Genomic DNA, 27,448 nt, shown 5'->3' with positions numbered 1-27,448 from the left:
AGAGAGAGGGAGAGGAGGAGGGAGGGATAGATAGATAGATTGGAGAAAGAGAGTGTATGTTTTGGGGGTGATACAGAGAGACAAAGGGAGATAGAGATATAGATGGAAGGTGAAGAGAGGTAAGAAGAGGGAGATGGAGAGAGGGAGGGACAGACAAAGAGATTGATAGATATGAAGTGAGAGAGCATGTGTGTTTAGGGGTTTGATATAAAGAGACAAAGAAGGAGAGATGGAGGGAGATATAGATATAGACAGGGGGAGAGAGAGGGAAGAATATTTCTTGCACTAATGCTTTGATTTAAAGGTAGATGGTGGTTTCTAATCCTATTTGATTGTTTGCACTAGATGCATTGATTTTAGTGTAGATGTTGATTTCTAATGATATTTGATTGCTTGCACTAGATGCATTGATTTAAATGTAGATGATTTCTAATCCTATTTGATTACTTGCACTAAATGCATTTATTTCAATGTAGATGGTGATTTGTAATCCTATTTGATTGCTCGCACTCGATGCATTGATTTCAATGTATATGTTGATTTCTAATAATATTTGATTGCTTGCACTAGATGCATTGATTTCAATTTAGATGATTTTTAATCCTATTTTATTGCTTGCACTAAATGCATTGATTTCAGTGTAGATGGCGATTTCTAATCCTATTTTATTGCTTGCACTAGATGCATTGATTTCAATGTAGATGTTGGTTATAATACTATTTGTTTACTTGCACTAGATGCATTGATTTTAGTGTAGATGTTGGTTTATATTCCTATTTTCTTACTTGCACTAGATGCATTGATTTGAGTGTAAATGTTATTTTTAATCCTATTTGATTGCTTGCATTGGATGCATTGATTTTAGTGTAAATGTTATTTTCTAATCTTATTTGATTTCTTGCATTAGATGCATTGATTTAAGTGTTGATGTTGATTTCTGATTTGATTTAATTGGATGTATGATGGTACGTTAATTTTAAAGTGGTTGGATTAACATTGTGCATTGATTTCAGTGTAAGCACAAAAAACTATTGACAACGTACATTGATTTTTGTGTTATAGTAATTCAACCTAGTAATATTGGAGAGAAAGAGAGACAATATATGATGTTTACTATAATAGCTCAAGCTAAAGATTTAAATGGTTTACGATTTAACCTTTGCTTTTCATATAATTGATATGAAAAGATGACAAAAGTAACAAGGGTGACAATAAGAATAGTAAAAGAAAATAGTTTGATATTAATCACCATGAATACTATTTATAATTGACTATATTCCTATTATTCACATTTTCTATCACTCAACACTATTACATTGTCACTTTACATTTAAAATTTTTATTTCATCATTTTTCGTCATTAAAGTTATTAACAATAGTTATCATCTCAACAAATTGAAGTAACTAAGAAAATTTAAAATTAAAATGACCAAATTAATCTTATACATATTTAGCATATTTAAAATGATTATATTAATATTAAATGAATTTACATATTATTGATAAAATTAATCATATGTTCATTAGATTTTCTTTGGCCGCACACGTTTGAAACCAGCTTAGATCCATCTTAACTCCGCATCTATCAAGCGTCGAGAGGGATCAAATATCTCGATGTGAAAACCTCTCCTCAAGTTTTGCACTCAAAAAAGAGGTTTGCACCTCGAGAGATTTGATCCCTCTCGACACTTGATAGATCTGGAGTTAAGATGGATCTAGTCTATTAGGAATGCATATATGGAGTAGGAGAGGAGTAGTATCACACCCAAATATTTTGAAGTAGGTATACATATCTTCAATAAACCAATGATTGATGCCTTATAAAGCACTTCAAAAATCATTGCTAACCCTGATTGGGGGCTTACTATGTAGAAATTGGTATAATGGTGCCATAAAATGATCACAAATGTCATACACATGATTTGCATACTAACTACTAGAAAGAATATAATAGTAGTAAGGGATAGATTATTCGTTCTCCGTCCAGACGCTTTTTAATGAATGGAAGGATGAAACAACTATTATAACATCTAGGAGATAAATATACATGAAAAAAGGTGGGAAAAAACATAGTGGAGAAGACAATGATGCCTTGATTGCATTGGTCATATTATGCGATAAGATATCTGGCCAATTAAATACCTTGGTCTTTTGAACAATACCATGAAATATAGAAACCCATTCCTCTCTGAAATGATTTGGGTTTGGTTGGCCATATAATCTAGAAAGCATAATTATCACTAGGGAATGTGGGGATTTGAATCTCCCAATAGGATAAAGTTTGTTCATTTTAGCTTCGAAGCCTTGGGAGTCAATAATCCATTTGTTTATGCATTGGGTTGGCTCCATCTTATGCTCAATTAACATTTTTTTTTTCAAATTCAACCAATATTCAACATTAAGGCAGACTTGAAGAGCATCTAACTTATATATCTTTTGTAAGGTTGGAGGCCTCCAAGGACCAACTACTTTTCCATCATCATTAACAACAATACAAGTTCTAGTGTTAGCATGAGAAATAATCCATTGTACATTGTCATAGTATGGAAACATGGTTGGCCTAGTTGCAACCTTGTGAAATCCAACTCGCTAAATGTTGATGTAATTATCTACATTTGAACTAGATCTTATTTTGAAATATCTCCCTCGCTTGGACTTTCCATCCTGCTTTCAAAGAAAGTGAAAATTTGTTCCCATGACATGACTCTTTGCATTCATGTTCTGTAGGTAGTATTTGTATAAAATGTTGCAATTGGATTTTATCTTTTGCACTAGTTTATTTAGCTTTAGCTTTCTCCTCCAAATCTTAGACGATGCGCTTTAACTTCTTAGCCTGCCCCTTTTCACCCATTTTACCGACAAACACCAATTCAACAATTGTTAGTGCCACAAATATCGAAAAGACACTTAAAAAAAAGAATATACTAGATCATACATGAAACTAACCAAAAATACTCCAAGGAACTTGTTCTGTTTCAGATAATGGCATCTTAAGGTAATACAGTGAGAGACAAGGGTGATAGAATGCTTTAGGCAGTGCTTAGAGTGAATAATTTGGCTTTACGATGAAATTGGTAACCTTAAGTATTGTTTTAATGAAGTAAAGTCCCTCATAAATCTCCGCGAAACTGCAGTCTATAGAGTCATTTCGATATGAATGCATGTCTAATTATTCCTTAATGGCTTGAGAAAATTTCAACTATTGCAACAACTGGAAATTATTCTTCTAACTGAACAATTTATTTGCTATGGAAAACAATGAATAATTCACAACTGTAATTTTCACCAAAATAAATATTGTGGAAGATAAACTGGAATGAGAAAACACTGGCACAGACACACAAAAATATAACACCGTTATTTTTGGACAAAATTCCCCAGAAAAACCCAATGTGGGAAAACTGGTGCAACAAGCGGGGTTTTTTATTACTAAGCAGAAGTGAGAAACTCTGAGTACAATAAATGTCACAAAACTGGTGAATCTACCTAAGAGAAATACTGGAAAAAATATATCGAGATATTTTACCCTCTTTCTAAGCAATCCCGACACTGTTTGACCTTTGAAAAGCTAATCGTCCAAATTGACCTATGCAGGCTCTGCACTTCTTGCCAAACGCTATGCCTTAATCAACTACCAATCCAACCGTCCTTCCTGCTACTGATTAGGAAAATGATTCTCTGACCCTCTGGAAAATTTTCCCGACCTTTAAAACTGAAGAAGACCTCCCCTTCAGCTGAATTGAACTGCTCACTTGAGGCTCTGCACCTCTTCACAACCTCATGGAGAATATTTTTGTCCTCTTTCTGAATCTTCAGAGTTGGAAAAATTCCTCCGGACTCACTGTCTCTGCCCCTCTCTGTCTCTGCATCCCCTCTCTAGCTCAAACTCTTCCGAGAAGATGTTGTTGCTCTCTGGAAAATCGAATTTCCCAAGGAAACCAATTTCAAGTTTATTCCTTCGTCTACCCATCAACCTCTTCTTATAATCTCCAGTTGGGACTCCAACAGGAAAGATTAAAACTTAATCAATGGTTGAGATTATTTTCTAGTTGATTTACATGAGTTTCCAAAGAAATATCACCTTCCTCAATTAATTGTTGTTAATTAATCATTTTCCCTAAGTTAGACTTAGGAAAAATTTAATTACGGATTAATTAACTTAATTAAGGCATTTCTAGGTGGATTTTCTAAAAACATTTTATGGGTTATGGAGTCCTAGAGTTTCTTATCCTCTATGACAATAATTGAGACTAGAACACCATCTGATGTTATAAAAACTAACACTCCCTCTTAGCGAGGATGGTGTTCTTAGTGTCGTACTGCTACAACACTCTCTCTCTGCATCATCCTCTATATACATTGTTGATGTTTGGCCATTGTGATTGCCTGCCACTTCCCACCAACCACTGCGCAACTCTGATGCTGCATGTGTGTTGCTACTGACACTGCTATACTACTTCCAACTCTGCATCTGCATTGCAACTCCCTCTCAATTTTTGTTGCTACTACTGCAACTACTACAACTGAGAAGCATCCAAAATACTGAATCAACTGTTTCTATGGGCTGCATATATCTCCCAAGCATTTGACTACTACTAGCCTATGTACTGTCCATTGGGGAATCTACACTGCTACTGATTCTGCCACTGGGCCTCTTGCTCTACTGTTAACACTGCTCTGCACTCCTCAACACCTGAATGCAACTAGTCTGCAACTGTCGCTTTGAAACTGCCGACACCAACTGACACCGATCCTCCTGCTATTGAATATTGTGGGCCATTGTAGTAAGGCAATGATCCAAGAGGAAACACCATCTGATGCTCGCCTCACTGGACCCTGCCCAAACCTCTGCGCAACTTTGGGACTATAGCTCCATACCTGGAGGTATAGTTGCATATATGGTGAATTCTTCATCCAACCTGGAGGACAATTTGTCTATCTCTGTGGATTCTGTCACCTGGTCCTAATTCTCCTGCTTGTCCTTCTTCCTTTGAGGACATTGAGTACTGTAGTGGCCAAACTCGCCACACCTAAAGCACTTGACCTTATATAGGTCTTTCTTTTTCTTCGTCTCCCCTTGTGAACCATGTCCTTGACTTGGACCCTTTGATGTAAGGGACACATTATCTTCCTCCTTCTCACCTTTCAAACCCTTGCTGCTGCTGCCACTGACGAAGGTCTTCACAAGTGCACACCTCATCTCCTCCTGCTGCAGGTGTAACCACATCCTCTCCCACCTAGATAGAGTATCTTGACCCAATATGCCTTGGACGAAGATATCCCAATCCTCTAAGAAATTGTTTAGTGCCAAACACACCAACTTTGTATCTGGAGGCGATTATCCTACGGCTGCAAGATGATCCCAGATTTCCTGAATTCTGGTGAGAAAGGGATCAATGTCTTCACCCTTATGCGTCCTGATGTTCCTTATCTTTTCTTTCAAGAAGATATTCCGTTGGTTGGAAGAATTTTGGTATAGTTGTAAGAGAGCATCCCACATCTCGTTGGTTGTATTCTTGGCCAATATATGCGAAACTATATGGTCCCGAAATCCATCCAGGATCATCCGCTTCATCTTGGCCATCTCCTTATTCAATTCATTTCGCTGATCTACATCAGTAGGTTCTGCCAGAACGTGTTCTGCATAGGTCTTCAAGCTAAATTCATCTAGTAGGAATACCATCCCAGCCTTCCAAATGACGTAGTTGGAGGCTCCCTCCAACCTATCCTAATCTCTAAGCCCAACTATGGACATATTTGCGTAAACTTGATTTGTAATGGGAACCTCCCTCTTTCACTTGCTCAGCCGCTAGCTCTACTATTCGCACTCCCTTATGGAGTGAGAAAATCTGCCTGCTGCTACTACTTGCTGCAACTAGAAATATTGGATTTTTGAACTAGAAACCCTCTGAGAGAAAGTCCTTACGTTTGCGCACTTTCTCTTCCACCTGACACTAATTATGCTCTAGCAATTGTTGCAAAACCCTTCTGCACCCAAATAAGGAATATTCTCAATGAAAATACTGATATGCTTCATTGGAATTGCTTCCCGGCTTCACCATTTCCTGCTGGAACTGCTATTGGGCTTTGTGAATTTTTCCTTCCCCCTGCACTAGAAAAATTGAACCCTCTGCCCAACAATTCGAACTGCCTAGCCAACCTCTACGCAAATTTGAAAATCGAACTGCGAGACTCCCTTTGAATCTGGATGATTCCTTCAGCTTCTGAGCTTCTTGTCTAATTAAATTTTCTCTGAAACCATGAGAAAATTTCAACTATTGTAACATCTAGAAATTATTCTTCCAACTGTAAATTTATTAACCGTTTGTTTTCTACGACAATCAACAAATAGTTCAAAAATGAATTTTTCACCAAAATAAACACTGCGGAAGACAAACTGGAAAATGAGAAAATACTGGTGCACACACACAAATATAACATTGTTATTTTTGGACAAAAGTCCCAATCTGGGAAAACTAGTGCAACAACTGAGGGTTTTATTATTAAGTAGTAGTGAAAAATTCTGAGTACAGTAAATGTTGCCAAATTGGCGAATCTACCCTAGAGAAATACTAGAAAAAATATATTGAGGGATTTTACCCTCTCTCTGAGCAATCCCAACATTGTCTGATCTCTGAAAAGCTATCCGTCCAAACTAGCCTACGCAGGGTTTGCGTCACCTCTGCATTGTCTGCCAAACAATCTGCCTGAATCAACTGCTAATCTTCTCGTATTTCCTGCTGCTGACTAGGAAAATTCTTTTCCGACCCTCTGGAAAATATTCTCGACCTTTGGAACTGAAGACGTCCTCCCCTTCAGTTGAATCACACTGCTCACTTGAGGTTCTGTGCTGCCTTTGCACAACGTCCTATAGAATACTTTTGGTCTCCTCTTTTGGACTCTCTGGAACTGGAAAAATTCCTCCGGACTCACTGTCTCTCCCCCTCTCTGTCTGTTTGTCATCTCTCTGGCTCAAACTCTTCCAACAGAATGTTGTTTCTCTTTGGAAAATCGAAAGGAAATCGATCTCAAGTGTATTCGTCCATCTACCCATCAACCTCTTATTATAATATCCAATTGGGACTCCAACAACCAAAATTAAAACTTAATCAATGGATGCGATTATTTCCTAGTAAATCCATGTGAGTTTCCAGAGAAATCTCACCTTCCTCAATTAATTGTTGTTAATTACTCATTTTCTCTAAGTTAGACTTAGTAAAAATTTAATTACTGATCAATTAACTTAATTAAGGCATTTCTACGTGGATTTTCCTGAAACCTTTTATGGATGCTGGAGTCCCACAGTTTCTTAGACTCTCTGACAACTTTTGAGACTAGAACATAATGAATGAATGAAGTCGTTATTCTGGGCATCTGGGGCCTAACTAGGTTTTCAAGCTTAGTTCATTTCTTTGAATATGCTACTGGATTTGAGTTTTAAACCATAATCCATGATTAAATGGAGTTAAAATTGTGTATTATTGTTAATCATGTTTAAATTTAATCACAATCTTAATATGTCATCCTACCATCCGGGGTCTGGTAAATGAAAAAGGTGTCTAGTAGTGCAATGGCCAAGATACTATATTTATTGTTTGGCAATCACAATTAATTAACTTTGATTGGCCTAATTCTATGATCAAGCGAGCTTAATATAACTTTGGTCATTTGGGGCACAGGGCAGGCAAAATATTCATGTTTGAATGTCAGACCAGATGGGCGGATTTGGAAGAAATTTTTAATTAATTAAAGTTTATGCTCATTTATGTTAATTATTTTGGTTATACGATCATCCAGGATAGTGGGTGTGTAAGGCATACTAGGTATAGTGCTAGCCTGGAAGAGCGGATACATGAGCGGAATCCAAATCAAAATAAAATATAATGCAAAAAGAAACAAGTCATGTTTGTTTAACAATAGAATAATGACAATATGCCTATTCGGTCATTTTGGGAGACCAATGAACATCCTATCCCAAGACAACGCAGATACTGGATGGCTAGATTAGTATCAAAACTTGTGATTTGTTTGGCTATGAATTTATGATAGATTTAAAAAAAGGGTTTATACAAAACCTCACTCAAAGATGGAAAAACCATTGAGAGCACCTTATCACTTGACAAATAATGAATAAGGCAAGTCAAAGTCAAAAAGTTTAATAGGGTCCCATTTTATTTTAAAAAAATGGCGGGTTATATACACCACAACAAAAAGAAATATAACATCTTCGGAAAATTTAATGAATTCAAGCCCCTTGTGGAAAATTAGACAGTGAAGAAAATGAAGGTGTCGAGGAAAGATAATGGTGGGGAATTTTGTGGGAATGAGTTCAAATAGTTCTATAAGCAGTGCAATATAGCAAGGTATTAATCTACACCAACACCTCAAAAGAATGGGGTTACAAAAATGATGAACATGACACTGATTGAAAAATCAAGGAGCATACTTAAGTGATGTTAGGTTAGGATAAGAATTTTGGGTGCAGGCAGTGGGTCACTACATGTTACCTGGTAAATCGATCACCCTTTTCAACATTAGTTGACAAGACTTCGCACAAGGCATGCACTAGTAAGAAACTCTCTTAAACATCTAAAAGTTTTTGGCTACGATGTTTATGTACACATATAAAAGGAAATAGGAGTAAGATGGAAAATCGAGTTGAAAAGTGCAACTTTATTGGATATAAAGATAGTTTAAAAGGTTAATAATAATCTTGGAATCCAAAAAATAGAAAGGTAGTTTACAACCAAGATATTGCCTATAGATAGGTTAAGGATGTTGTCAAACATGAAGTCCCACCAAGGGAAAGGGAACTTTAGGGAGTGGAATTCGAGTTGCAATATGAAGAATTTGACATAATAAAGGTACATGACTTAGAAGAATAAAAATCACATACTTCGATATTGAGGAGGTTAGTTCAGGAAAGAAGGGAACCAAATAGGTATACTCCACTTGATTTTCGTTCTAGTTTTTCTTTGTCTATTACTGATGATGATCTCTACATTGTTAGGGAGGCAACAAATTTAGAGGATGGCAAACTTTTGAAAAAGGCCTTTGCTAGGAAACGACAGCCCTGGACAATAATGAGGCTTGGGATCTAGTTGTGTTTCCAATTAGAAGAATGCCCATTGGAAACAAATGGGTGTTTAAGAAGAAGTTGAATGCATAAGGTAAAGAGGAGAAATATAAAGCTCAGTTACTAGCAAAAGGTTATTCCTAAGTAGAAGGAATTGACTTTGGTGAATTTTTTCTATAGTTGCTAAGTTAAATTCAGTTATATTTCTTTTATCTATTATTGTTTATTTTGACCTTGATGTAAAATAAATGGATGTGAAAACAACATTCCTACAAGGGGATAAGGAAGAAGAAATCCATATGAAACAACTAGATGGTTTTAAAATGAAAAGTAAGAAAAAGTTGTTTTGTAGGTTAAAAATGTCCCTATAAGGGTTTAGGTAATCTACAAGGATTTGATATAAAAATTTTGATACTTATGTATTAGGAGTTGGTTTTACAAGGAGTAAAGTTGATCAATGTATGTATTTTAAATTAGTAGGTGATTATTGTATTTTTGTGGTCTTATATGAGGATGAAATTTTTTTAATTGGAAACAACATGGAAATCATCAAGAAAATGAAAACTCAATTGTCCTCTAAATTTTACATTAAGGATCTTGGTGCTACAAATTTCATTTTGGGCATGGAAATTAAAAGAGATCACACAAACAAGATACTTAAGTTAAATAATAGGAAATATGTTGAGATAATATTGTAGAGGTTTAATATTTAGGAATGTAAAATGGTAGATGTCCCAATTCCTGTAGGTGTAAAATTATCTGCAAATCGATGTCCTAAGAGACTGGAAGAAGAGGAGGACATGTCTTATGTTCCATATGTTAGTGTGATTGGAAGTTTGATGTATGCAATTGATCTGCACTATACCTGGCATTAGACGTGGGGTGGATTTTTGAGTAGGTATATGTCGAAATCAAAGAAGGAGCATTGGGTGGCAGTGAAGAGGGTTTTCAAGTATGTATATGGCACCATTGGTAATGGATTATGTTACCAAGGAAGGAAAATATTAGACATAGTGTTAGACATACATGGCTTTGTTAATGTAAATTGGGTTGGAGATATGAATCCCAAAGGATATACAAGTGGGTATATGTTTAAATTATTTGGAGGATCAAGAGACAATATGTACTAACACTCTCAACTATAGAAGGTGAATACATGATAACCACTCATGCAAATAATGAAGTAGTAAAGTTACACATATTGTGTTCAAGTATTGAGTTTGTACATGAATATCTAAGGTTAGATTGTGACAGTGAAAGTGCAATCTTTTTGTTAAAGAACCCTTTTATCATTCTAAGACAAAGTATAGATGTTCAATATCACTTTGTGAGAAACATGGTTAAACACAAGAAGGTGCTACTATCAAAGATAGACACTTTGAAGAATGTGGTAGATTCATTAACAACATTTGTCAATACTGAGAAGTGCCCTTGGTGTAGAGAAATAATGGGCATTACTACCATGGATTTTTGATCATGTACTCATGTGATCTCCTGTATGCAAAAAAAAAAAAACAAGTAGGGGAATGTTCGATATGTGTTATATTCTATATACAACTAGCACCATGCATGATTTGAATGCGCCAAACATAGCAAGGGGGTCAAAGAGGGGGCATAACGCCCAATTTTTCTTTGGGTTGTTTTTGCATATGTTTTTGGTGGTTTTCAACCCAAGAATTTTTCTTTTAACAGTTTGTGGTGCATGACGATCTATCCCATGCTTTTACAATTTTAGTTAAGGTATTATGGTTGTAATCTAGCCTAGTTTAATAAATTTGGGGTTTTGGATGTTGCAGGATCATATGTATTGTATTGTAAACAATGAAGTTGGTTGATGATAAGAGGTGCAACTCTAAATGATTAGTTGGTTTTCCTAGTTTGCGTTTCTAGGGTAAATTTCATCTAATATGTGATTTTCATTAACATCCAAAACCTTTAATTCATTAACCCTATAAAAAATATGTGAATGTATTTCATTATTGTATAAAGTTTAAAAATTACAAACACCCTTGTCTTTTTTATAATATTTTATATAATTTTGTTATAGTTTAGTTGTTTAAAAATTACTTTTTAAAAATAAAGGGATTGAGTTCAATTTTTCATTTCTTAAGTTATTTTATTGTAAAGCAAATCTCGTTTAAGTTATAAAATTGAATCGTCCCACGGGGTAGCTTAATTGGTGATCACCATGATATTTGATGGGACCAGCCCTTTGAAACTTCGGATTTATCAACCAATTAAAACAATGATTAATGTGGTGATTGTAAGGATAGGACTCTTGGTGATTTAATGGTAGATATTTTGATTGTCAAATTTATTACTTGGTACTTGGCAACTGTGGTGAGGGGAACACTTGTCTCGTCCTCGAGATGCACATTCTCGCCTTTGGTTTACTCTTCCGTTCTCCATTCATTTGGCATTTTGCTCGTTCTCTGGTAACCGAGAGGGTTTCTCGACTATTCTTCTGTGACTATGGGTGGTTTGGTTCAAAGGCGCTATGGCCTCCATCTCTGCTCCTTTCACTAGTTCTGTTGGTAGTTCTGAGCCCAACCTGGCTCCGCTATCTGGGTTCTGTTAATACAGTGGCTCTGTGTATGCCTTTCGCTCCGTCAATGGGTTCGAGGGGCTTGGAAATTAGTCCTCTATGGTCTGCTACTGGGCTTCTCGGCTTTCTGGTTTCCGTGGATGCTGTTCGTGGTCACTGTTTCCTAAATGCATTTGTTGTTATGCTGCTTTCTTCCTTCACCGAATTTATCTATTGTTTAATTGCTATTTTTCTGCAATGTACCAAGTTGCCGCCGCCAGGGGTCTCAGCGTTCTACCTCAAATCTTCAGCAAAACGATGGTAAGTCCTCCCTCCATGTTTTATCTGTTCTGTTGATTTTTCTATGGTACTAAGGGACTTGCTCCTGTGTGAGCAGGGTTCCCTTGCTGGTTGGCGACCAGTCGAGACTCTTCTCCATTCGACGCTGCCTTCCTGGTAAGTTTTGTGTTTGCAAACCCTTGCTCTGTTTAACTCCTTTTCAGGCTTCAATTCTTTCAGGTCTTTAATACATTTTGTGGTTGTTCTTGCAGGTGGCTCATCGGCGCTTCAGGTGTGGTCTACAGTTCTGTTGCTGCTGGCCCAAACGGGTAGGGTCTTGTCCTGCTTTTACTTGTTAGCACTTAGGGTTTCTAGTTAGAGCTTTGGCTCTCCTTTCTGTTGTCTACTAGGTCAACTCTGTCAATAGGTTTTGGCATGAAAGCTCTCTACTTGTAATGGTTCTGGTATTGTGTGCGGTCACAACTCTTAGCCTGTCAAATGAGCATTTTCTGGGTTCTAGTCTTGGTACTTACTGTTAGGTTGCTTATATTTTCAACACTAGGGTTTTGAGTCCAGTTTGTTTGTCGAATATGCATTGTAATTTATCTACCTTGGAATTTTACTGTTTCAGATATTTATATAAATGCTATTATGAGATTTTTCGTGAAAACAATTTACAGTGCTTCAGTGGGAATGATACCTGATGGTTATTGTAATGATTTTGTGCTTGTGTGGAACCCTCTGGTTATTCTGGTGATTGCCTTTGTAAAAAACGATCAATGTATTCTGGTAGCTGTAGACCTGTAGCGTTTCTGGAATTTTTTTTGTTACTTGGCTGTAACTCCATCCGTGGGTTTGTTGTACTCACGCCCACTTTCTCTCGGCCCCGTCGACTCTGTCGTTCCTTTGGTGCCTGTAGAAAACATCTGTTTACCAGTTCCTACCACTATTTATAATGCATCCAATATTATCATGTAACGAAAAAAAGAAAGTATACTCAGTTAAGAATGGACTCGGATGATCTTGAAATAATTTCTTGTATGATTTGTATTTCAGTTTTCTACTATGATGGAATCAATCCTTCCAATGTCTCATTTTTTGTTTTTTGTATGAACAGTTTTAGAAACTGTCAATAGTTACAAGAAGTTACATCGGATAACTGTTAATTTCTGTTCACCTAAATTCTATGATTAATTCAAAACAGTAACTAAAGGAAATTAAAATGAAATTGAAAAAAACATAACGTGTTGTTAAGTCCTAAATGCTAGGAATTAAAGGAATTTAAAAGACTCAGGTACAATGACCTATCAACCTATCTACATGTAAACCTGTGAAACAAACACGTTCGTTTTCTGTTCACCCTGAGCTAGATGCTCCTACATCAGGCTCTCGGGGTAACAAAAATTCATGGCTCTGCTCCATGAGCTCCTCGACAGAATATCCTGCACACTGTATCTGGGCTGCGTCAAGCCACGAACTGTCCTCAATGGGACGGTTCTTCCACTTGACAAGGTATTGAAGATACTCTTTTCTGCGAGTTCGCTTGACCACTTGTGTGTCGAGAATTCTCTTGATCTGAAGGGGCTAAGCCGAAGGCATTTGCTTCATCCAAGAACCGCTTTCATTTGGGTATCCCATTTTGGCCGTGCCGTGCTGTCGTCTTCAGGACTGGCAGTGTATGGAAACAGATCTGCCACGTTGAAGATAGGTGATATGCCTATTCCTGGGGGCAGTTGTAATTCATAGGCATTCGCAGAGAATTTACACAGAATTTTTCAAGGGCCAATCTTTTTAAACTTCAGCTTGTTGTACTCACCCCTAGGGAACCTTTCTTTGCGTAAATGTGCGAGAACGTCATCTCCCACATTGAATTGCACCTCTCGCCATTTTAAATCTGCTTGCTGTTTATATCGCTGACTGCTATCCTGCAAATTAGATTTTACTTGCTCATGTAAGTCATTCATTGCCTTGGTGAAATCTTCCCCATCAGCACTCCATCTTTCTAGCTGTCCTAGATCCCGTAACTCATGCACTCCACGAGGATGCATGCCATACAAGATCTGAAAAGGACTATATCCGGTGTTGCGGCTCGGTGAGTCGTTGTAAGTGAACTCTGCTTGGGCAAGTACACGATCCCACATCCGTGAATTTTCTCTGATCAAGATTCGTAGCAAGTTTCCCAAGCTCCTGTTCGCCACTTCCGTCTGTGGGTGATAAGCGGAGTTGAAACTCAACTGTGTGTCCAACTTCTTCCACAAGGTGCGCCAGAAGTGCCCTGTAAATTTCATGTCCCTGTCGGAAACAATGGACTTAGGTAGGCCGTGCAGCCTGACTATCTCTGTGAAAAACAAGTGTGCTACGTGAGTGGCATCACTGGTTTTCTTACAAGGGATGAAATGTGCCATTTTTGAGAATCGATCCACTACCACCATCACAGATTCGTAACCTCGCTGCATTCTTGGTAGACCCAAGACAAAATCCAAGCTGACTGAGTCCCACGGTCTACTTGGAATAGGTAGTGGTGTATAGAGTCCCGCATTCTGACTGTGTCCTTTTGCCAACTGACACACTTTACACCTAGTTACAAATCGCTGCACATCCCTTCGCATCTTTGGCCAGTAATAAAAGTGACTGAGCTGATCTAAGGTCTTATCAATGTCGAAATGTCCGACAAGACCTCCGTTGTGCTTCTCCCGAAGGATGTTCTCCCTCATCGAACAATCGGGAATACATAGTTGTCCCCCTTTAAACAACAATTTCTCCTATAAGTTATAGTCCAGCCATGGACTATTGTTCCTCAACAAAGGATTCTGGTAGGCTTCATAAGGCTCCTTGAAATCCGCATCTGTCTGATACAAGTATTTCAGGTGTTCAAAACCTAGCACTTGTATCGTGCTCCTCTGCAAGAGCAAAGCTTTCCTGCTCAACGCATCCGCTACGTTGTTGGCCTTTCCACTAATATGCTTCAATACGAACGTGAAGCTCTGCAAATACTCAACCCACTTTGCATGCTTGTGGTTCAGCTTATGCTACTGCATAATGTACTGCAATGCAGAATTATCTGAAAACAAAACAAATTCATTACCGAGCAAATAGTGTCTCCAATGCTTCAATGCTTGGACGATAGCATAGAACTCCTTGTCGTAAGACGAGTACTTTTGCCTGCTTTCATTCAACTTTTCACTGAAATAAGCAACCGGTTTGTCTTCCTGGCTGAGTACGGCCCCAATAGCTGTACCGCTTGCATCACAACGAACTTGGAACAGTTTGTTAAAATCAGGTAACCTCAAAATCAGTCTTTCAGTGATCTTCTTCTTCAAGGTCTGGAAGCTTTTCTCTGCCGCTTCAGTCCAACAGAAAGGTTGACTTGCCTTTTTGATTGTGTCCAACATAGGTGCGCAGATCTCATTGAAATTTCTTATAAACTTACGATAAAAACTTGCCAACCCATGAAAGCTACATACCTCGAACAGACTTTTTGGGGATGGCCAGCTAATGATAGCTGCAATTTTTTCTGGGTCCATTTTTAGCTCATTTTCTATGATCACAGAACCCAAATAAGTCCATTCCTTCTAAAGAAAAGAACATTTTTTCAGATTTATCAACAACTTGTTTTGCTGTAACTTCTCTAGCACACTTCGAACGTGTCGAAAATGTTCTCTGGTCTTACTGAAAATCAGTATATTATCAAGATATATAGTCATGAACTTTCTAATGAATTCTTTCAACATCTCATTCATCAATCGCATAAAAGTACTAGGGGCGTTGCTTAACCTGAATGGCATCACCAGCCACCCATACAGCCCTTCATTGGTTTTGAAAGCTGTCTTCCATTTGTCCCCTTCTCTGATTCGGATCTGGTGGTATCCACTCTTCAGATCGATTTTCGAGAAATATGCTGACCCGCTCAAACAGTGCATCATGTCATCCATCCATGGCAATGGGAACCTGGACCTGATGGTAACCTTATTGATGGTTCTCGAATCTGTGCACATTCGCCACTCTCCTCCTTTCTTGGGAGCTAAAACTGTCGGAACTTCACATGGACTTAAACTCTCCCTTATCAACCCCTTATCCAACAATTCCTGTACTTGTTTCCTGATCTCCTCATTGTCCTTAGGACTCATTCGGTACACTGCCTTGTTCGGTAAACTAGCTCCGGGTATAAAGTCTATGTGATGACTGATACTTCTCTTAGGAGGCAATTTATCCGACAAATCATCCACCACAATGTCATTGAACTCCTGCAACATGTCCTCAATTTCTTCAGGAAAACATGCAATCTCAGTGTGTAACAACACTGTTTTTGGCCTCCTCACAATAGCATATTTTATCTCGTTGTCTTCGATCTGTTTCAAAAATTCCTTTCCTCCCACCAGCAATGCTTTGGTTCCACTAGTTTCTGCTGCTTCTTCCTCCTTGATGGGTACAAGCGTGTGTTTAATCCCATCCTTGACAAACTTGTAACAGTTTGTATTTCCATCATGAACTACCTTTCTGTCATACTACCATGGCCTTCCTAGCAGTGTGTGACATACGTCCATAGGCATAATATCACAAATAACTTTGTCCTTATATTTGCCAATATGGAACTCAACTTCACACTATTCATCAACCAATAGTTGATGCCCTTTTTGCAACCACGACACCTTATAGGGGGTGGGGTGCTTCAACCATTTCAAACGCAACTTCTCCACCATCTTTGTGGCAACTAGATTATCCATGCTCCCACTATCGATAATTAGCTTGCAGCATTTTTCGTGTGACTTACAAACTGTCTGGAAAAATGCCTTTCTTTGAGTTTGTTTAGCTGTCTCCTTTGCTGGTTTCAGCAGTACCTTATTCAAAATTAAGGCCTCCCCTGTCTCTGACACATTCTATACTTCCTGGGGTGGTGCCTCTGCTTCCTCTGGTTGTGCAACATACACTCCTCTTGGACCATCCTGCTCTCCTTCAAGACATTCAAAGGACCTGTGCCCCCACTTGTGGCACTTGTAGCACTGATAGACAACTCCTCTGCCTCGTCCATTTCCCCTTCCTCTCTGATATGGTCTTCCTCCTCTAGTGCTGCCCCCTTTCTCTGCTGTCCCTGAAGTTTTGGAATTGCTGCCCTCTTCACTATTGTTGGCAACTCTTCCTCTGCCAAAATATTGTCCTTTCCCTCTGCCAGTTCCTCATCCTCTCCTGGCATTCTGCTTTCTTGTAATCTTTTCTTCTACCTTCAAGGCACTCTGGTATGCTTCTTCTATGTTCATGGGGGAAAGAATATTTGTCTCATCCAATATCTCTAGCCTTAGGCCATTCACAAACCTGGCTGTCTTTTCCGGGGTATCTTCCGTATAACTAGCTCTTAGATTCACCCAGTAGAATTCTTCAGTATATTCTTTCATCGTCATTCCTCTCTGCTTCAAATTCTGTACCTGTTGATGCAGAGCAATCTGGTAGTCTTTGGGCAAAAACCTGCCCTTCATCTTGGCGACCATTCTAGGCCACTTCCTAATTGGTAACTTATTCATCCTTCTTCTCTCTGCTTGGACATTGTCCCACCACAGGGTTGCGTGTCCTTTCAGCTTGGTAGCAGCGAATTTAACTCTCCTATCTTCGTTGACCTCCTCACATTCGAAATATTTGTCCAGCTCACTAATCCAATCCAACAACACTTTTGTGGACAAACTGCCATCATAGTTCGGAATTTCAGGCTTTGGCTTACTACTAGCCAACAAGACTGACCTCAATAACCTGATTTCAGGTCCTTCCTCATCCGATCCATCTATCGTAACTACAACTTCTTCTTCACTGTCATCCCCTACTTCCAGATCCCTTCTCCTTCCTGCCTCTACTGCCGCCAAACGAGCGTTCAGGATCCTAATCTCTTCCTGTAATCCTTCCTCTGCTACTCTCCGAATACCTCTCCCACGACCTCGTCTTCCAACTTCCATTTCTTATGAAAACTCAAACCTGCTCTGATACCAAAATTTGATGGGACCAACCCTTTGAAACTTCGCGATTTATCAACCGATTAAAACGATGATTAATGTGGTGATTGTAAGGATAGGACTCTCGGTGATTTAATGGTAGATATTTTGATTGTCAAATTTATTACTTGGTACTTGGCAACTGTGGTGAGGGGAACACCTGTCTCGTCCTCGAGATGCGCATTCCCGCCTTTGGTTTACTCTTCTGTTCTTCGTTCATTTGGCATTTTGCTTGTTCTCTGGTAACCGAGAGGGTTTCTCGACTGTTCTTCTATGACTGTGGGTGGTTTGGTTCAAAGGCATTTTGGCCTCGGTCTCTGCTCCGTTCACTGGTTCTGTTGGTAGTTCTGAGCCCAACCTAGCTCCGCTATTTGGGTTCTGTTAATACAATGGCTCTGTGTATGCTTTTCGCTCCGTCAATGGGTTCGAGGGGCTCGGAATTTAGTCCTCTGTGGTCTGCTACTGGGATTCTCGGCTTTCTGGTTTCCATGGATGCTGTTCGTGGTCACTATTTCCTAAATGCATTTGTTGTTATGCTGCTTTCTTCCTTCACTGAATTTCTCTATTGTTTAGTTGCTATTTGTTTGCAATGTACCAGGTTGCCGCTGTCAGGGGTCTCAACGTTCTACCTCAACTCTTCAACAAAACGATGGTAAGTCCTCCCTCCATGTTTTATCTGCTCTGTCAATTTTTCTATGGTACTAAGGGACTTGCTCCTGTGTGAGCAGGGTTCCCTTGCTGGTTGGTGATCGGTCGAGACTCTTCTCCAGTCCAACGCTACCTTCCTGGTAAGTTTTGTGTTTGCAAACCCTCGCTTTGTTTAACTCCTTTTCAGGCTTCAATTCTTTCAGGTCTTTAATACATTTTGTGGTTGTTCTTGCAGGTGGCTCGTCGACGCTTCAGGTGTGGTCTATGGTTCTGTTGCTGCTGGCCCAAACGGGTAGGGTCTTGTCCTGCTTTTACTTGTTAGCACTTAGGGTTTCTAGTTAGAGCTTCAACTCTCCTTTCTGTTGTCTACTAGGTCGATTCTGTCAATAGGTTTTGGCATGAAAGCTCTCTGCTTGTAATTGTTCTGGTACTGTGTGCAGTCACAACTCTTAGCCTGTCAAACGAGCATTTTCTGGGTTCTAGTCTTGACACTTACAGTTAGGTTTCTTATATTTTCAACGCTGGGGTTTTGAGTCCAGTTTGTTTTTTGAATACGCAATGTAATTTATCTACCTTGGAATTTTACTGTTTTAGATATTTATATAAATGCTACTGTGCGATTTTTCGTGAAAACAATTTACAGTGCTTCAGTGGGAATGATACCTGATGGTTATTGTAATGATTTTGTGCTTGTGTGGAACCCTCTAGTTATTCTGGTGATTGCCTTTGTCAAAAACGATCAGTGTATTCTGGTAGCTGTAGACGTGTAGCGTTTCTGGAATTTTTTTTGTTACTTTGTTGTAACTCCGTTCGTGGGTTTGTTGTACTCATGCCCACTTGCTCTCGGCCCCTTCGACTCTGTTGTTCCTCTGGTGCTTGTAGAAAACAACTGTTTACCAGTTCCTACCACTATTTATAATGCATCCAATATTATCATGTAATGAAAAAAAGAAAGTATACTCAGTTGCGAATGGAATCGAATGATCTTGAAATAATTTCTTGTATGATTTGTATTTCAATTTTCTGCTATAATAGAATCAATCCTTCCAATGTCTCATTTTTTTTTTTTTGTATGAGTTGCTGAACAGTTTTAGAAACTGTCAACAGTTACAAGAAGTTACATCGGATAACTGTTAATTTCTGTTCACCTAAATTCTATGATTAATTCAAAATAGTAACTAAAGGAAATTAAAATGAAATTTAAAAAAACATAACGTGCTGTTAAGTCCTAAATGCTAGGAATTAAAGGAATTTAAAAGACTCAGGTACAATGACCTGTCAACCTGTCTACATGTAAACCTGTGAAACAAACACGTCCGCTTTCTGTTCACCCTGAGCTGGATGCTCGTGCATCAATATGAAGTATTGTGTAAACTAAGAGATACAAGGTTCAATACCTGGTCTATAGAGAGAAGGACTATTGTAACCACTGAGAGGTATAGTGGTAGCAATCAAAATTGACCCCATGTCACGCGAGTATGAGCGTGACGCAGTGGTAGATTCCTTTGTTACAATTATTTTTTTAAAATTTTATAAAAGTGAATGAGTTAAAGTTCTAAGGCTTTTTTGTTATTTTTTAAAAGTTACTTTTTGCATGCAACTTAAGTTATAAATTAAATTTATTGTAAAAATTATTCACAATCATTTTATAAAAGTGAGTTCCTTAAGTTATAAAAGCAAATTATTTGTAATAGAGCTAATAACAATTAGTTAGAGAAGTAATTTATTTATTTTATATTTTATTTTTTTTAGAGTTGGTGACCTCACCATGCACTCATCACCATGTGGGCCAACATCCACCTACCATGTGGCATCTTGGTAAACATTTTTCCTTTTTTTTGTTCCTATATGCACTCGATTATAAGTTGTCATCCATAGTCTTGAGTGTTATTTTTTTAAATCGTTAAGTTTTTTTGGGCTCTCTCTATCTTAGTTCTTCTTTTAGAGTCATCTTACTTTCATATTACAATAGGGCTAGTCCAAATGAGATCATACCAGTTTGAACTACTTGTCAAGAAAATCATGTATGAAAGATTTATTAAAAAGGATTTATCGGGCTACCTTGGGAACAAAAGTTGTCCCATTTGAACAGTTAAAGAGAACTAGAAAAAACAATAAAAGTAATACAATTTTTGGATTATTAGGGATGCCAATTTTTAGCAATTTATAATTTTGCATTAAAGGGATTGAAATCCCAAATGTAGTTTGGTAAAAACTGGAAACCATGGTTAGTAATCACAACCAAATTCTAGCCCATTAGCTTAAAAATTGGCTTATTTCCTTAAATCCTAGTTATTTCTCTTGCATTGAGGATTTTATGTCTAAGTTCAAGATACTTAGACTTTTACTTGTAGGAAGTGGCATACAAAAGAATGATGATCAACTCATATATGCAACTCTTGCTAAGGTTGTAAATGTCTTTTCTAGTTATCTATCTACTTTTCACTCCATTGGGGAAGTTCTTATTAATCAAATGATCACTTACAAAATGACCTCCTTTGAAGCATTTTGTGATTCTCTAACTAGATAGAAAGATCAATTTTCTAATGTGGATTGATAGGGATGTCGATTTCTAGAAATGTATAATTTTACCTTCAAGGAATTCACATCCTAAATGTTTTTTGGAAAAAAATGGAAACCATGTTTAGTAAACACAATGAAATTCCAACCCATTAGCTTAAAAACAACTTATTTCCTTGAATCCTAATGTTTTCTCTTGCATTGAGGATTTCATGTGCAAGTTCAAGATACTTAGACTTTTACTTGTGGAATGTGGCATACAAAATAATGATTATCAACTCATATGCAACTCTTCCTAAGCTTGGAAATGTCTTTTCTAGTTTTCTATCTACTTTTCACTCCATTGGAGAAGTTCTATTAGTCGAGTGACTACTTACAAAATGACCTACTTTGAAGCATTTTGTGATTAATTAGACAACAAGATAAGCTTTTTCGTTGGGGATTCAACATTACTTGCACATCCAACAAAACCTTAGTGGCATAGCAAAGAAGCAACCACCTCACAACAACAAACAAAACCATAGTTCCAAACCCTATCGGCCAACTCCTACTCTCAATGGTGATAAAAGAAGCCAATGCAAAGGAAAGAATGCTAAGAAATATTGTAATTCTTAAAGGTAAGATGTTCAAATGGAATCTAAATGTTTCAAAATGAATAAAGTTTTGGAAGCAACCACTACTACATTTGGGATCAAAATTTGAACTTTTTTATATTGATGCCAAAAATGGTTTGTGATGTTCGAAATTTTGTAAAATTACTAAAGATTGGTGTTTTCTTCATTCTTCCCTATAATATATGAGTGACAATAATTAATGTCAATGGAATTTTTATGACACGTCAAATGTTGTTGCAATCATCGAAGCTATTAAAAAAACTCTATTAAAACCATAAAAAATATCGCATATTTGTCACCTTGTCTTTTGGGATATAAATATATTACGATGATGTTGTATTTCTGATGCTTGTTTGACATAGCTAAACTTTAAAATGTCAAATATGTTGACTATGTTAAGTAATTATTATTGATCTTCTTTTGACTTCATGTGAACATTGCTATCAATGGAATTTTAACATGTTGATGTTATTTACTCATAATTGCAATACCAATAATCTTCGTCCAAAAAATATTAATAATTCATTAACATACTCAACAAATTTGACTTTGTCAACCTTAATTAAATGAAACAAATATTAAATTTTTAACATTATTATAAAATCTATTTATAGCTTGAGAGTTAAAGTAGCAAGAAGAAATATAAAACATCGTTGGGAGTTTGAACGCTATGAAGGGAAAACAAATATTTCCATGGGTTATTTATTTATTTTATATTTTTTTTATTAGTATCGTAAAACTTTCTATCATTTTATTATTTGATATAATACTAGCTTATTTTATTGTTTTGTTGGATACTTAATTCGTTAGCGTATTTTATTGTTTTGTTGGATACTTAATTCGTTAAAGGTTATGGTGCAGAATGTGAAAAGTGATTGCAGTCCATTTTTTTGAAAATAAATCTAATAATAATGAAAAATGAAAATGTATTTACGTGTACATTTGTAAAAAATAATACATTGAACAATTTATCTTAAATTTATTGTCTATTATTTCTTTTGTGTTTAACATAATATTATCTTAAATTTATTGTGTATTATTTCCTTTGTGTATCCGAGCAGGCGTCTACCTTCCTTGTTTTAATAATTTGAGCAACTGGTTATGTAGCCTCTCTATGAATGTCAGTTCTGCTATCAGGTATGCATTTCATGAATGTCTTGTGAGCTAAATTCTACCTGAATTCTCCGTCCTCAGAAAAAATAAATAAATAAAATAGACAGGCATTCTCAGCTGAGTCTTTCTACCATTCTGGCTTGTCAGGCGTTCAGACCCACCTTTGCACAACGGATCTGTCGCTTCAACCTATCGTGCTACCTATTATCTGCCATCCCTAACAACACTGCACCTAACAGTTGTTAAAAAAAGGAAATGTTTAGCTGTCTACAGGTCCTCCTCGGAAGAGTTTGTTCCATTCTATGCTTCTTCTAACATTTGACCTTGTGATACCAAACGGATGGCTATTCGAATGTGTTACATTACCAACCTACCTGAGAGACGATAGAGCAATAGGATTTCAAAAATAAAATAAAAACGACATGGGGAGCTTCAACATTGTATCTAACCTTGCATTGCGTTGTTTGTGTAATCCAAGTTTTCAACCAAGGATACTACTAAAAACCAGAAGCCCTTGAATGTGGTCTTTTTGGTATGGGAACTTCGTCGAAATTTTCCTGGTTTTTATCTCGTGATGGAAGGTAGAGCTTGCTGTAATTAAAGGGTAAAGCTATAGCACATCTATTTTGACGCAGAAGAGTTATGAGAAAAATGATTACAATGTTGAATTTAGTTGATCAAATATGCATTGTATTTAGTTGATCTTTTGATAAAAGAGTTGAGTAGCACCACTGAAGAGATTCCGAGTTTGGCCTCTATAATCAATCTGACACTCCATGACATCGATTGCAGTGATATCACAGGTTGACAAACCGCCAGATTTACGTGAGAAAGCACGCTCGTAATCCGCCTCCAGTTTGAAATGATTGAAACATTGTAGAATTATAAAAGAAATTCATATATACATTCAGAAATTGATTAACACCACAACTTTATTCTCTCCAGAGTTCTGTGCATTGGTTTATTTCTGGTGCGTTGTTAAATATATAATTCTCTGTGCAGAGTGTTAAAACACTTGTGCTCTTCGAATCTATGGTATATATGAATCATGAGTTATATGGTTTGTGCGATGGAATATTGTTGGTTTATATGCATACACTTCCGCCTTACCAAGCTCCAACGTTGAATAATCTCTGACATTTCTATGCGTTGAAGCATCTCTATTCCGCATTGATTGGAGTCCTGCAATTGAATGTGAGTTGAATCTCTGCTTTGAATGAAGTGAGCTGTGAGATGAATACGTTGAATTGGTGTTGCATTATTTCTCTGTGATGAGGTGAGATTGGAATGGTGCCTGCTTTGAGTAGTCTTATCTCTAGTCAAAACTATGTCATATGCATTGAGTTTACATCTGTGCATTGGTTGCATAAATGCGTTGAAGTCCATTAATTGAAGTCTTGGTATGTGCACCTTGCTTTAAAACATCACAACGTTGAATTGGTTTAAATCTACCTTATTATATGTTATGTGTATTAAACTTTGAAGTACATGCTTGTTTAAGGGTTTGCACATTGAATTGGTTGGTTGGTTGTTATACAAGTTTGTAAAGACATATTTTATGTTGCTGGATAATTACAATAACAAAAAGACATATAGAGTAAGATTTTGATTATGTTGGAAATTGAAAGTTTAAATGGCTAAAATTGAAAATATATTAGAGTTATTGAGAACTCTAATCATGTTTACTGCTGAAAACACAATCCAAATCAATGAAGACTTTATCTCTAAAATTCGGACCTATCTACAATATGCACAAGAAAACATTGAATTTTTGCAACTTGAGTCACAATTACAACATCTTTTTGAACTTGTTTTTGTTCAAAACAATCCTCTCTTTGAGATTGAGACAAAATCCCATCAACTGCTAAAAAATAATCAAGTCATTAAAAGACCAGAGTTGCTTGCAGATGCATACAGTCTGCACTTCCCAAGCCCATCATCATACCTTGAGAAGAGATTGTTAGTAACAAGAACACAACATGTCTTGGATATGACAAGGAGGTATCCTTTCATACTCCATATTACTCAAAGCCAAATCAATTCCAAATTGTCACGGTTCTTCATGGTAGTTCAGCTGGTAGTTCATCTTCACTTGTTTCAGATCTTGCTCCTCTTCCACAACAACCAAAAGTTGTCAAATGTCAACATTGTGACAAAGTTGGCCATGCGAAAGATCATTGTTTTGATCTTCGCCCATGTAAGCATTGTGATCAACACACTCATTCTTCAAACAAATGCTTAAAAAACAAGCCTCTTGCAAGAACCAAGATTCACCTTGCATGGATCACTTCTTGGAAATGGGCTTCAACAACCAAGAAGATATTTTACTCATATCACAAAATTTGTTCACGAGTACTGAAAAGTCTTGAAGTTGAGTTTTCTTCATCTTCTCACCTTGTATTTGACACGAGGGAATTGGTGGTCATATACAAGTTTCAAAGATAAATCAAGTGAGATTGAGCCACAACCTTAACGTGCTCCCTAGGCCTACATACAAACATACCCAAATTCAGAGTTGTATCCAGAGACAAAGAAGCCCATGAGCATGCCTTTGGTTGGCGACCTTACTTAAACCACTATAGGTTGAGACCTCCCTTTTTAGGTTGAGGTTTTCCATTTTTTTCACAAGTTGAAGACCTCTTTTTTCTAGGTTGATGGTCTCCCTCTTCAAAGCATTAAAGAGCACTTCCTCTAGCAGAAGACTTCAACTTATTTCTAGTTTTGGAAGAGTTCCAAGAATTGCGCTAAGGGTTCTAGGTTGAGACCCCAATGGTCTCCCTTTTTCAAAACAATAGGGAGCACTTACTCTAGTAGAATACTTCAGCTTCTTGCTATATTTGGAAGAGTTCTAGGAACTGTATTAAGCATTCTAGTGTTGGTGGTCATCCCTAAACCATCATTGCTTGAGACCTCGAGTTATCCCACCTTATAACATCATCTCAAAGAGCACATTCAACTTATTGTTGTCATGCATTGTTGTATTTTTTTATTGGAGCTCTCTTCTTGGGCTTGTTTATACCCCTTCATATTAAGGGGGGGGGGGAATGTTGGACACCTAATCCACTAAGGGTTAAGGTGTGGAATGTGAAAGGTCAATGGATTCCAAGAGACCTTCGAAAATGAATCCAACAGTCATGAAAATGCATTTTTCTGTGTATATTTGTAAAGAATAATGCACTGAATGATTTATCTTAAATCGGTTGTGTATCATTTCCTTTGTGTTTAACAATTTTCAATTATAAAGACAAATCATCCTAGGCTTCAACTAGTAAAGATGTGCCAAATTAAATTTTAGTAGAAATATTGGTAAACAAGCTAATGGGGATGGAATGGTTGGAGGTGAAGTGAGTTTTATGGAAGAAAATGATATTGGTGTCATTGAGAAGGATAAAATAAATATATTTATCCATGACACCTTTATTTCAATGGATAATAATTTTGATGTTATTCCTTATACACCTTTAATTGATACAACATGAAAACCTTTATATGAAAGCTCAAGGATGCATCTTTTCTAGCCAACTTAAAGGGATTGAACAATTTGTCAAACTTTTATCTCATACAAATCTTAAGGTATGCAATATAATTATTCATATATGAATAACATCTTTTTTAGGTATTAATTGTATAAATGATGCATTATTAGTGACCATTCATTGCAATAACTTATTTTTGAATATTGTTTGTTGCTAAGTGATTTCCTCTTATAATCATTGAATACATTACCTCACACACATTGAGAATTGCTTCTTATTATGAAAGACATAGAAATGGAGTATCAAGCCATTAGTGCATGTCCTAATGATATGGAAAACATGCAATGAAGTTGGAATTTCCTTAATGTGGAATTCATCGATATCAAACTGATTACATAACAAATAAGTGCCCTACAAAATTCTTCATCATATTCACATAATTCCACACTTTCAACAATCATTTAGGTGCAAAAACATATCAATATTTATGGAATATCATGCACAAAAAGTGAAGATGGTGTTATGTGAACAATTCTAGATGCCACTATATTTAGGAGTATTGAGGAAATATGGTTATTTTTTAAAGAATAACCTCATAATGTTAGGCTTTCATTGGCAACTAATGGTGTCAATCTATTCGGAGAGCTTAAGTCTATTGACTAAGTGTTGACTATGTTAATAAAGAAAGAGCACATAATGTTGGAAATGATTGTTCCAAGTATTTGTTTACAATATCTTTTTGACATAACATTTCATTTGTCTTTCTTGTTACACAATTTATTATACTTACAATGTAATAAATATATGTATTCAAATAATCAAGTAAGTAGCAAGTTATATATATATATATATATATATATATATATATATATATATATATATATAGAGAGAGAGAGAGAGAGAGAGAGAGAGAGAGAGAGAGAGATTCTTGTAAATGAACTTTTAAAGTTATGGGTTGGGATCACTATGTATGACATCTCCAAACTACTAGGACAAAAATATATTCAATTCCATGGAATACTTACATGGACAATTCATGATTCCCCATGGCTAACACATTTTTTTAATATAGAAAGCTCCTCACTTTAATAATATATAATTTTAACAAAATATCGAACATTTTTTTATGATAATTGCTTGGTATAATAGTATTGCCAATTTTCAATATCTTGCACATATTTAAATAAAGGGTGAATTTGCATGTACAAAATTTGTAGTTCCAA

This window comes from Pinus tabuliformis, chromosome 9 (genome assembly GCF_031772625.1).
Source record: "Pinus tabuliformis cultivar Carrire ecotype Pingquan chromosome 9, CPIR1, whole genome shotgun sequence".
Lineage (NCBI taxonomy): Eukaryota > Viridiplantae > Streptophyta > Pinopsida > Pinales > Pinaceae > Pinus > Pinus tabuliformis.
This window is presented reverse-complemented; position numbering follows the sequence as displayed.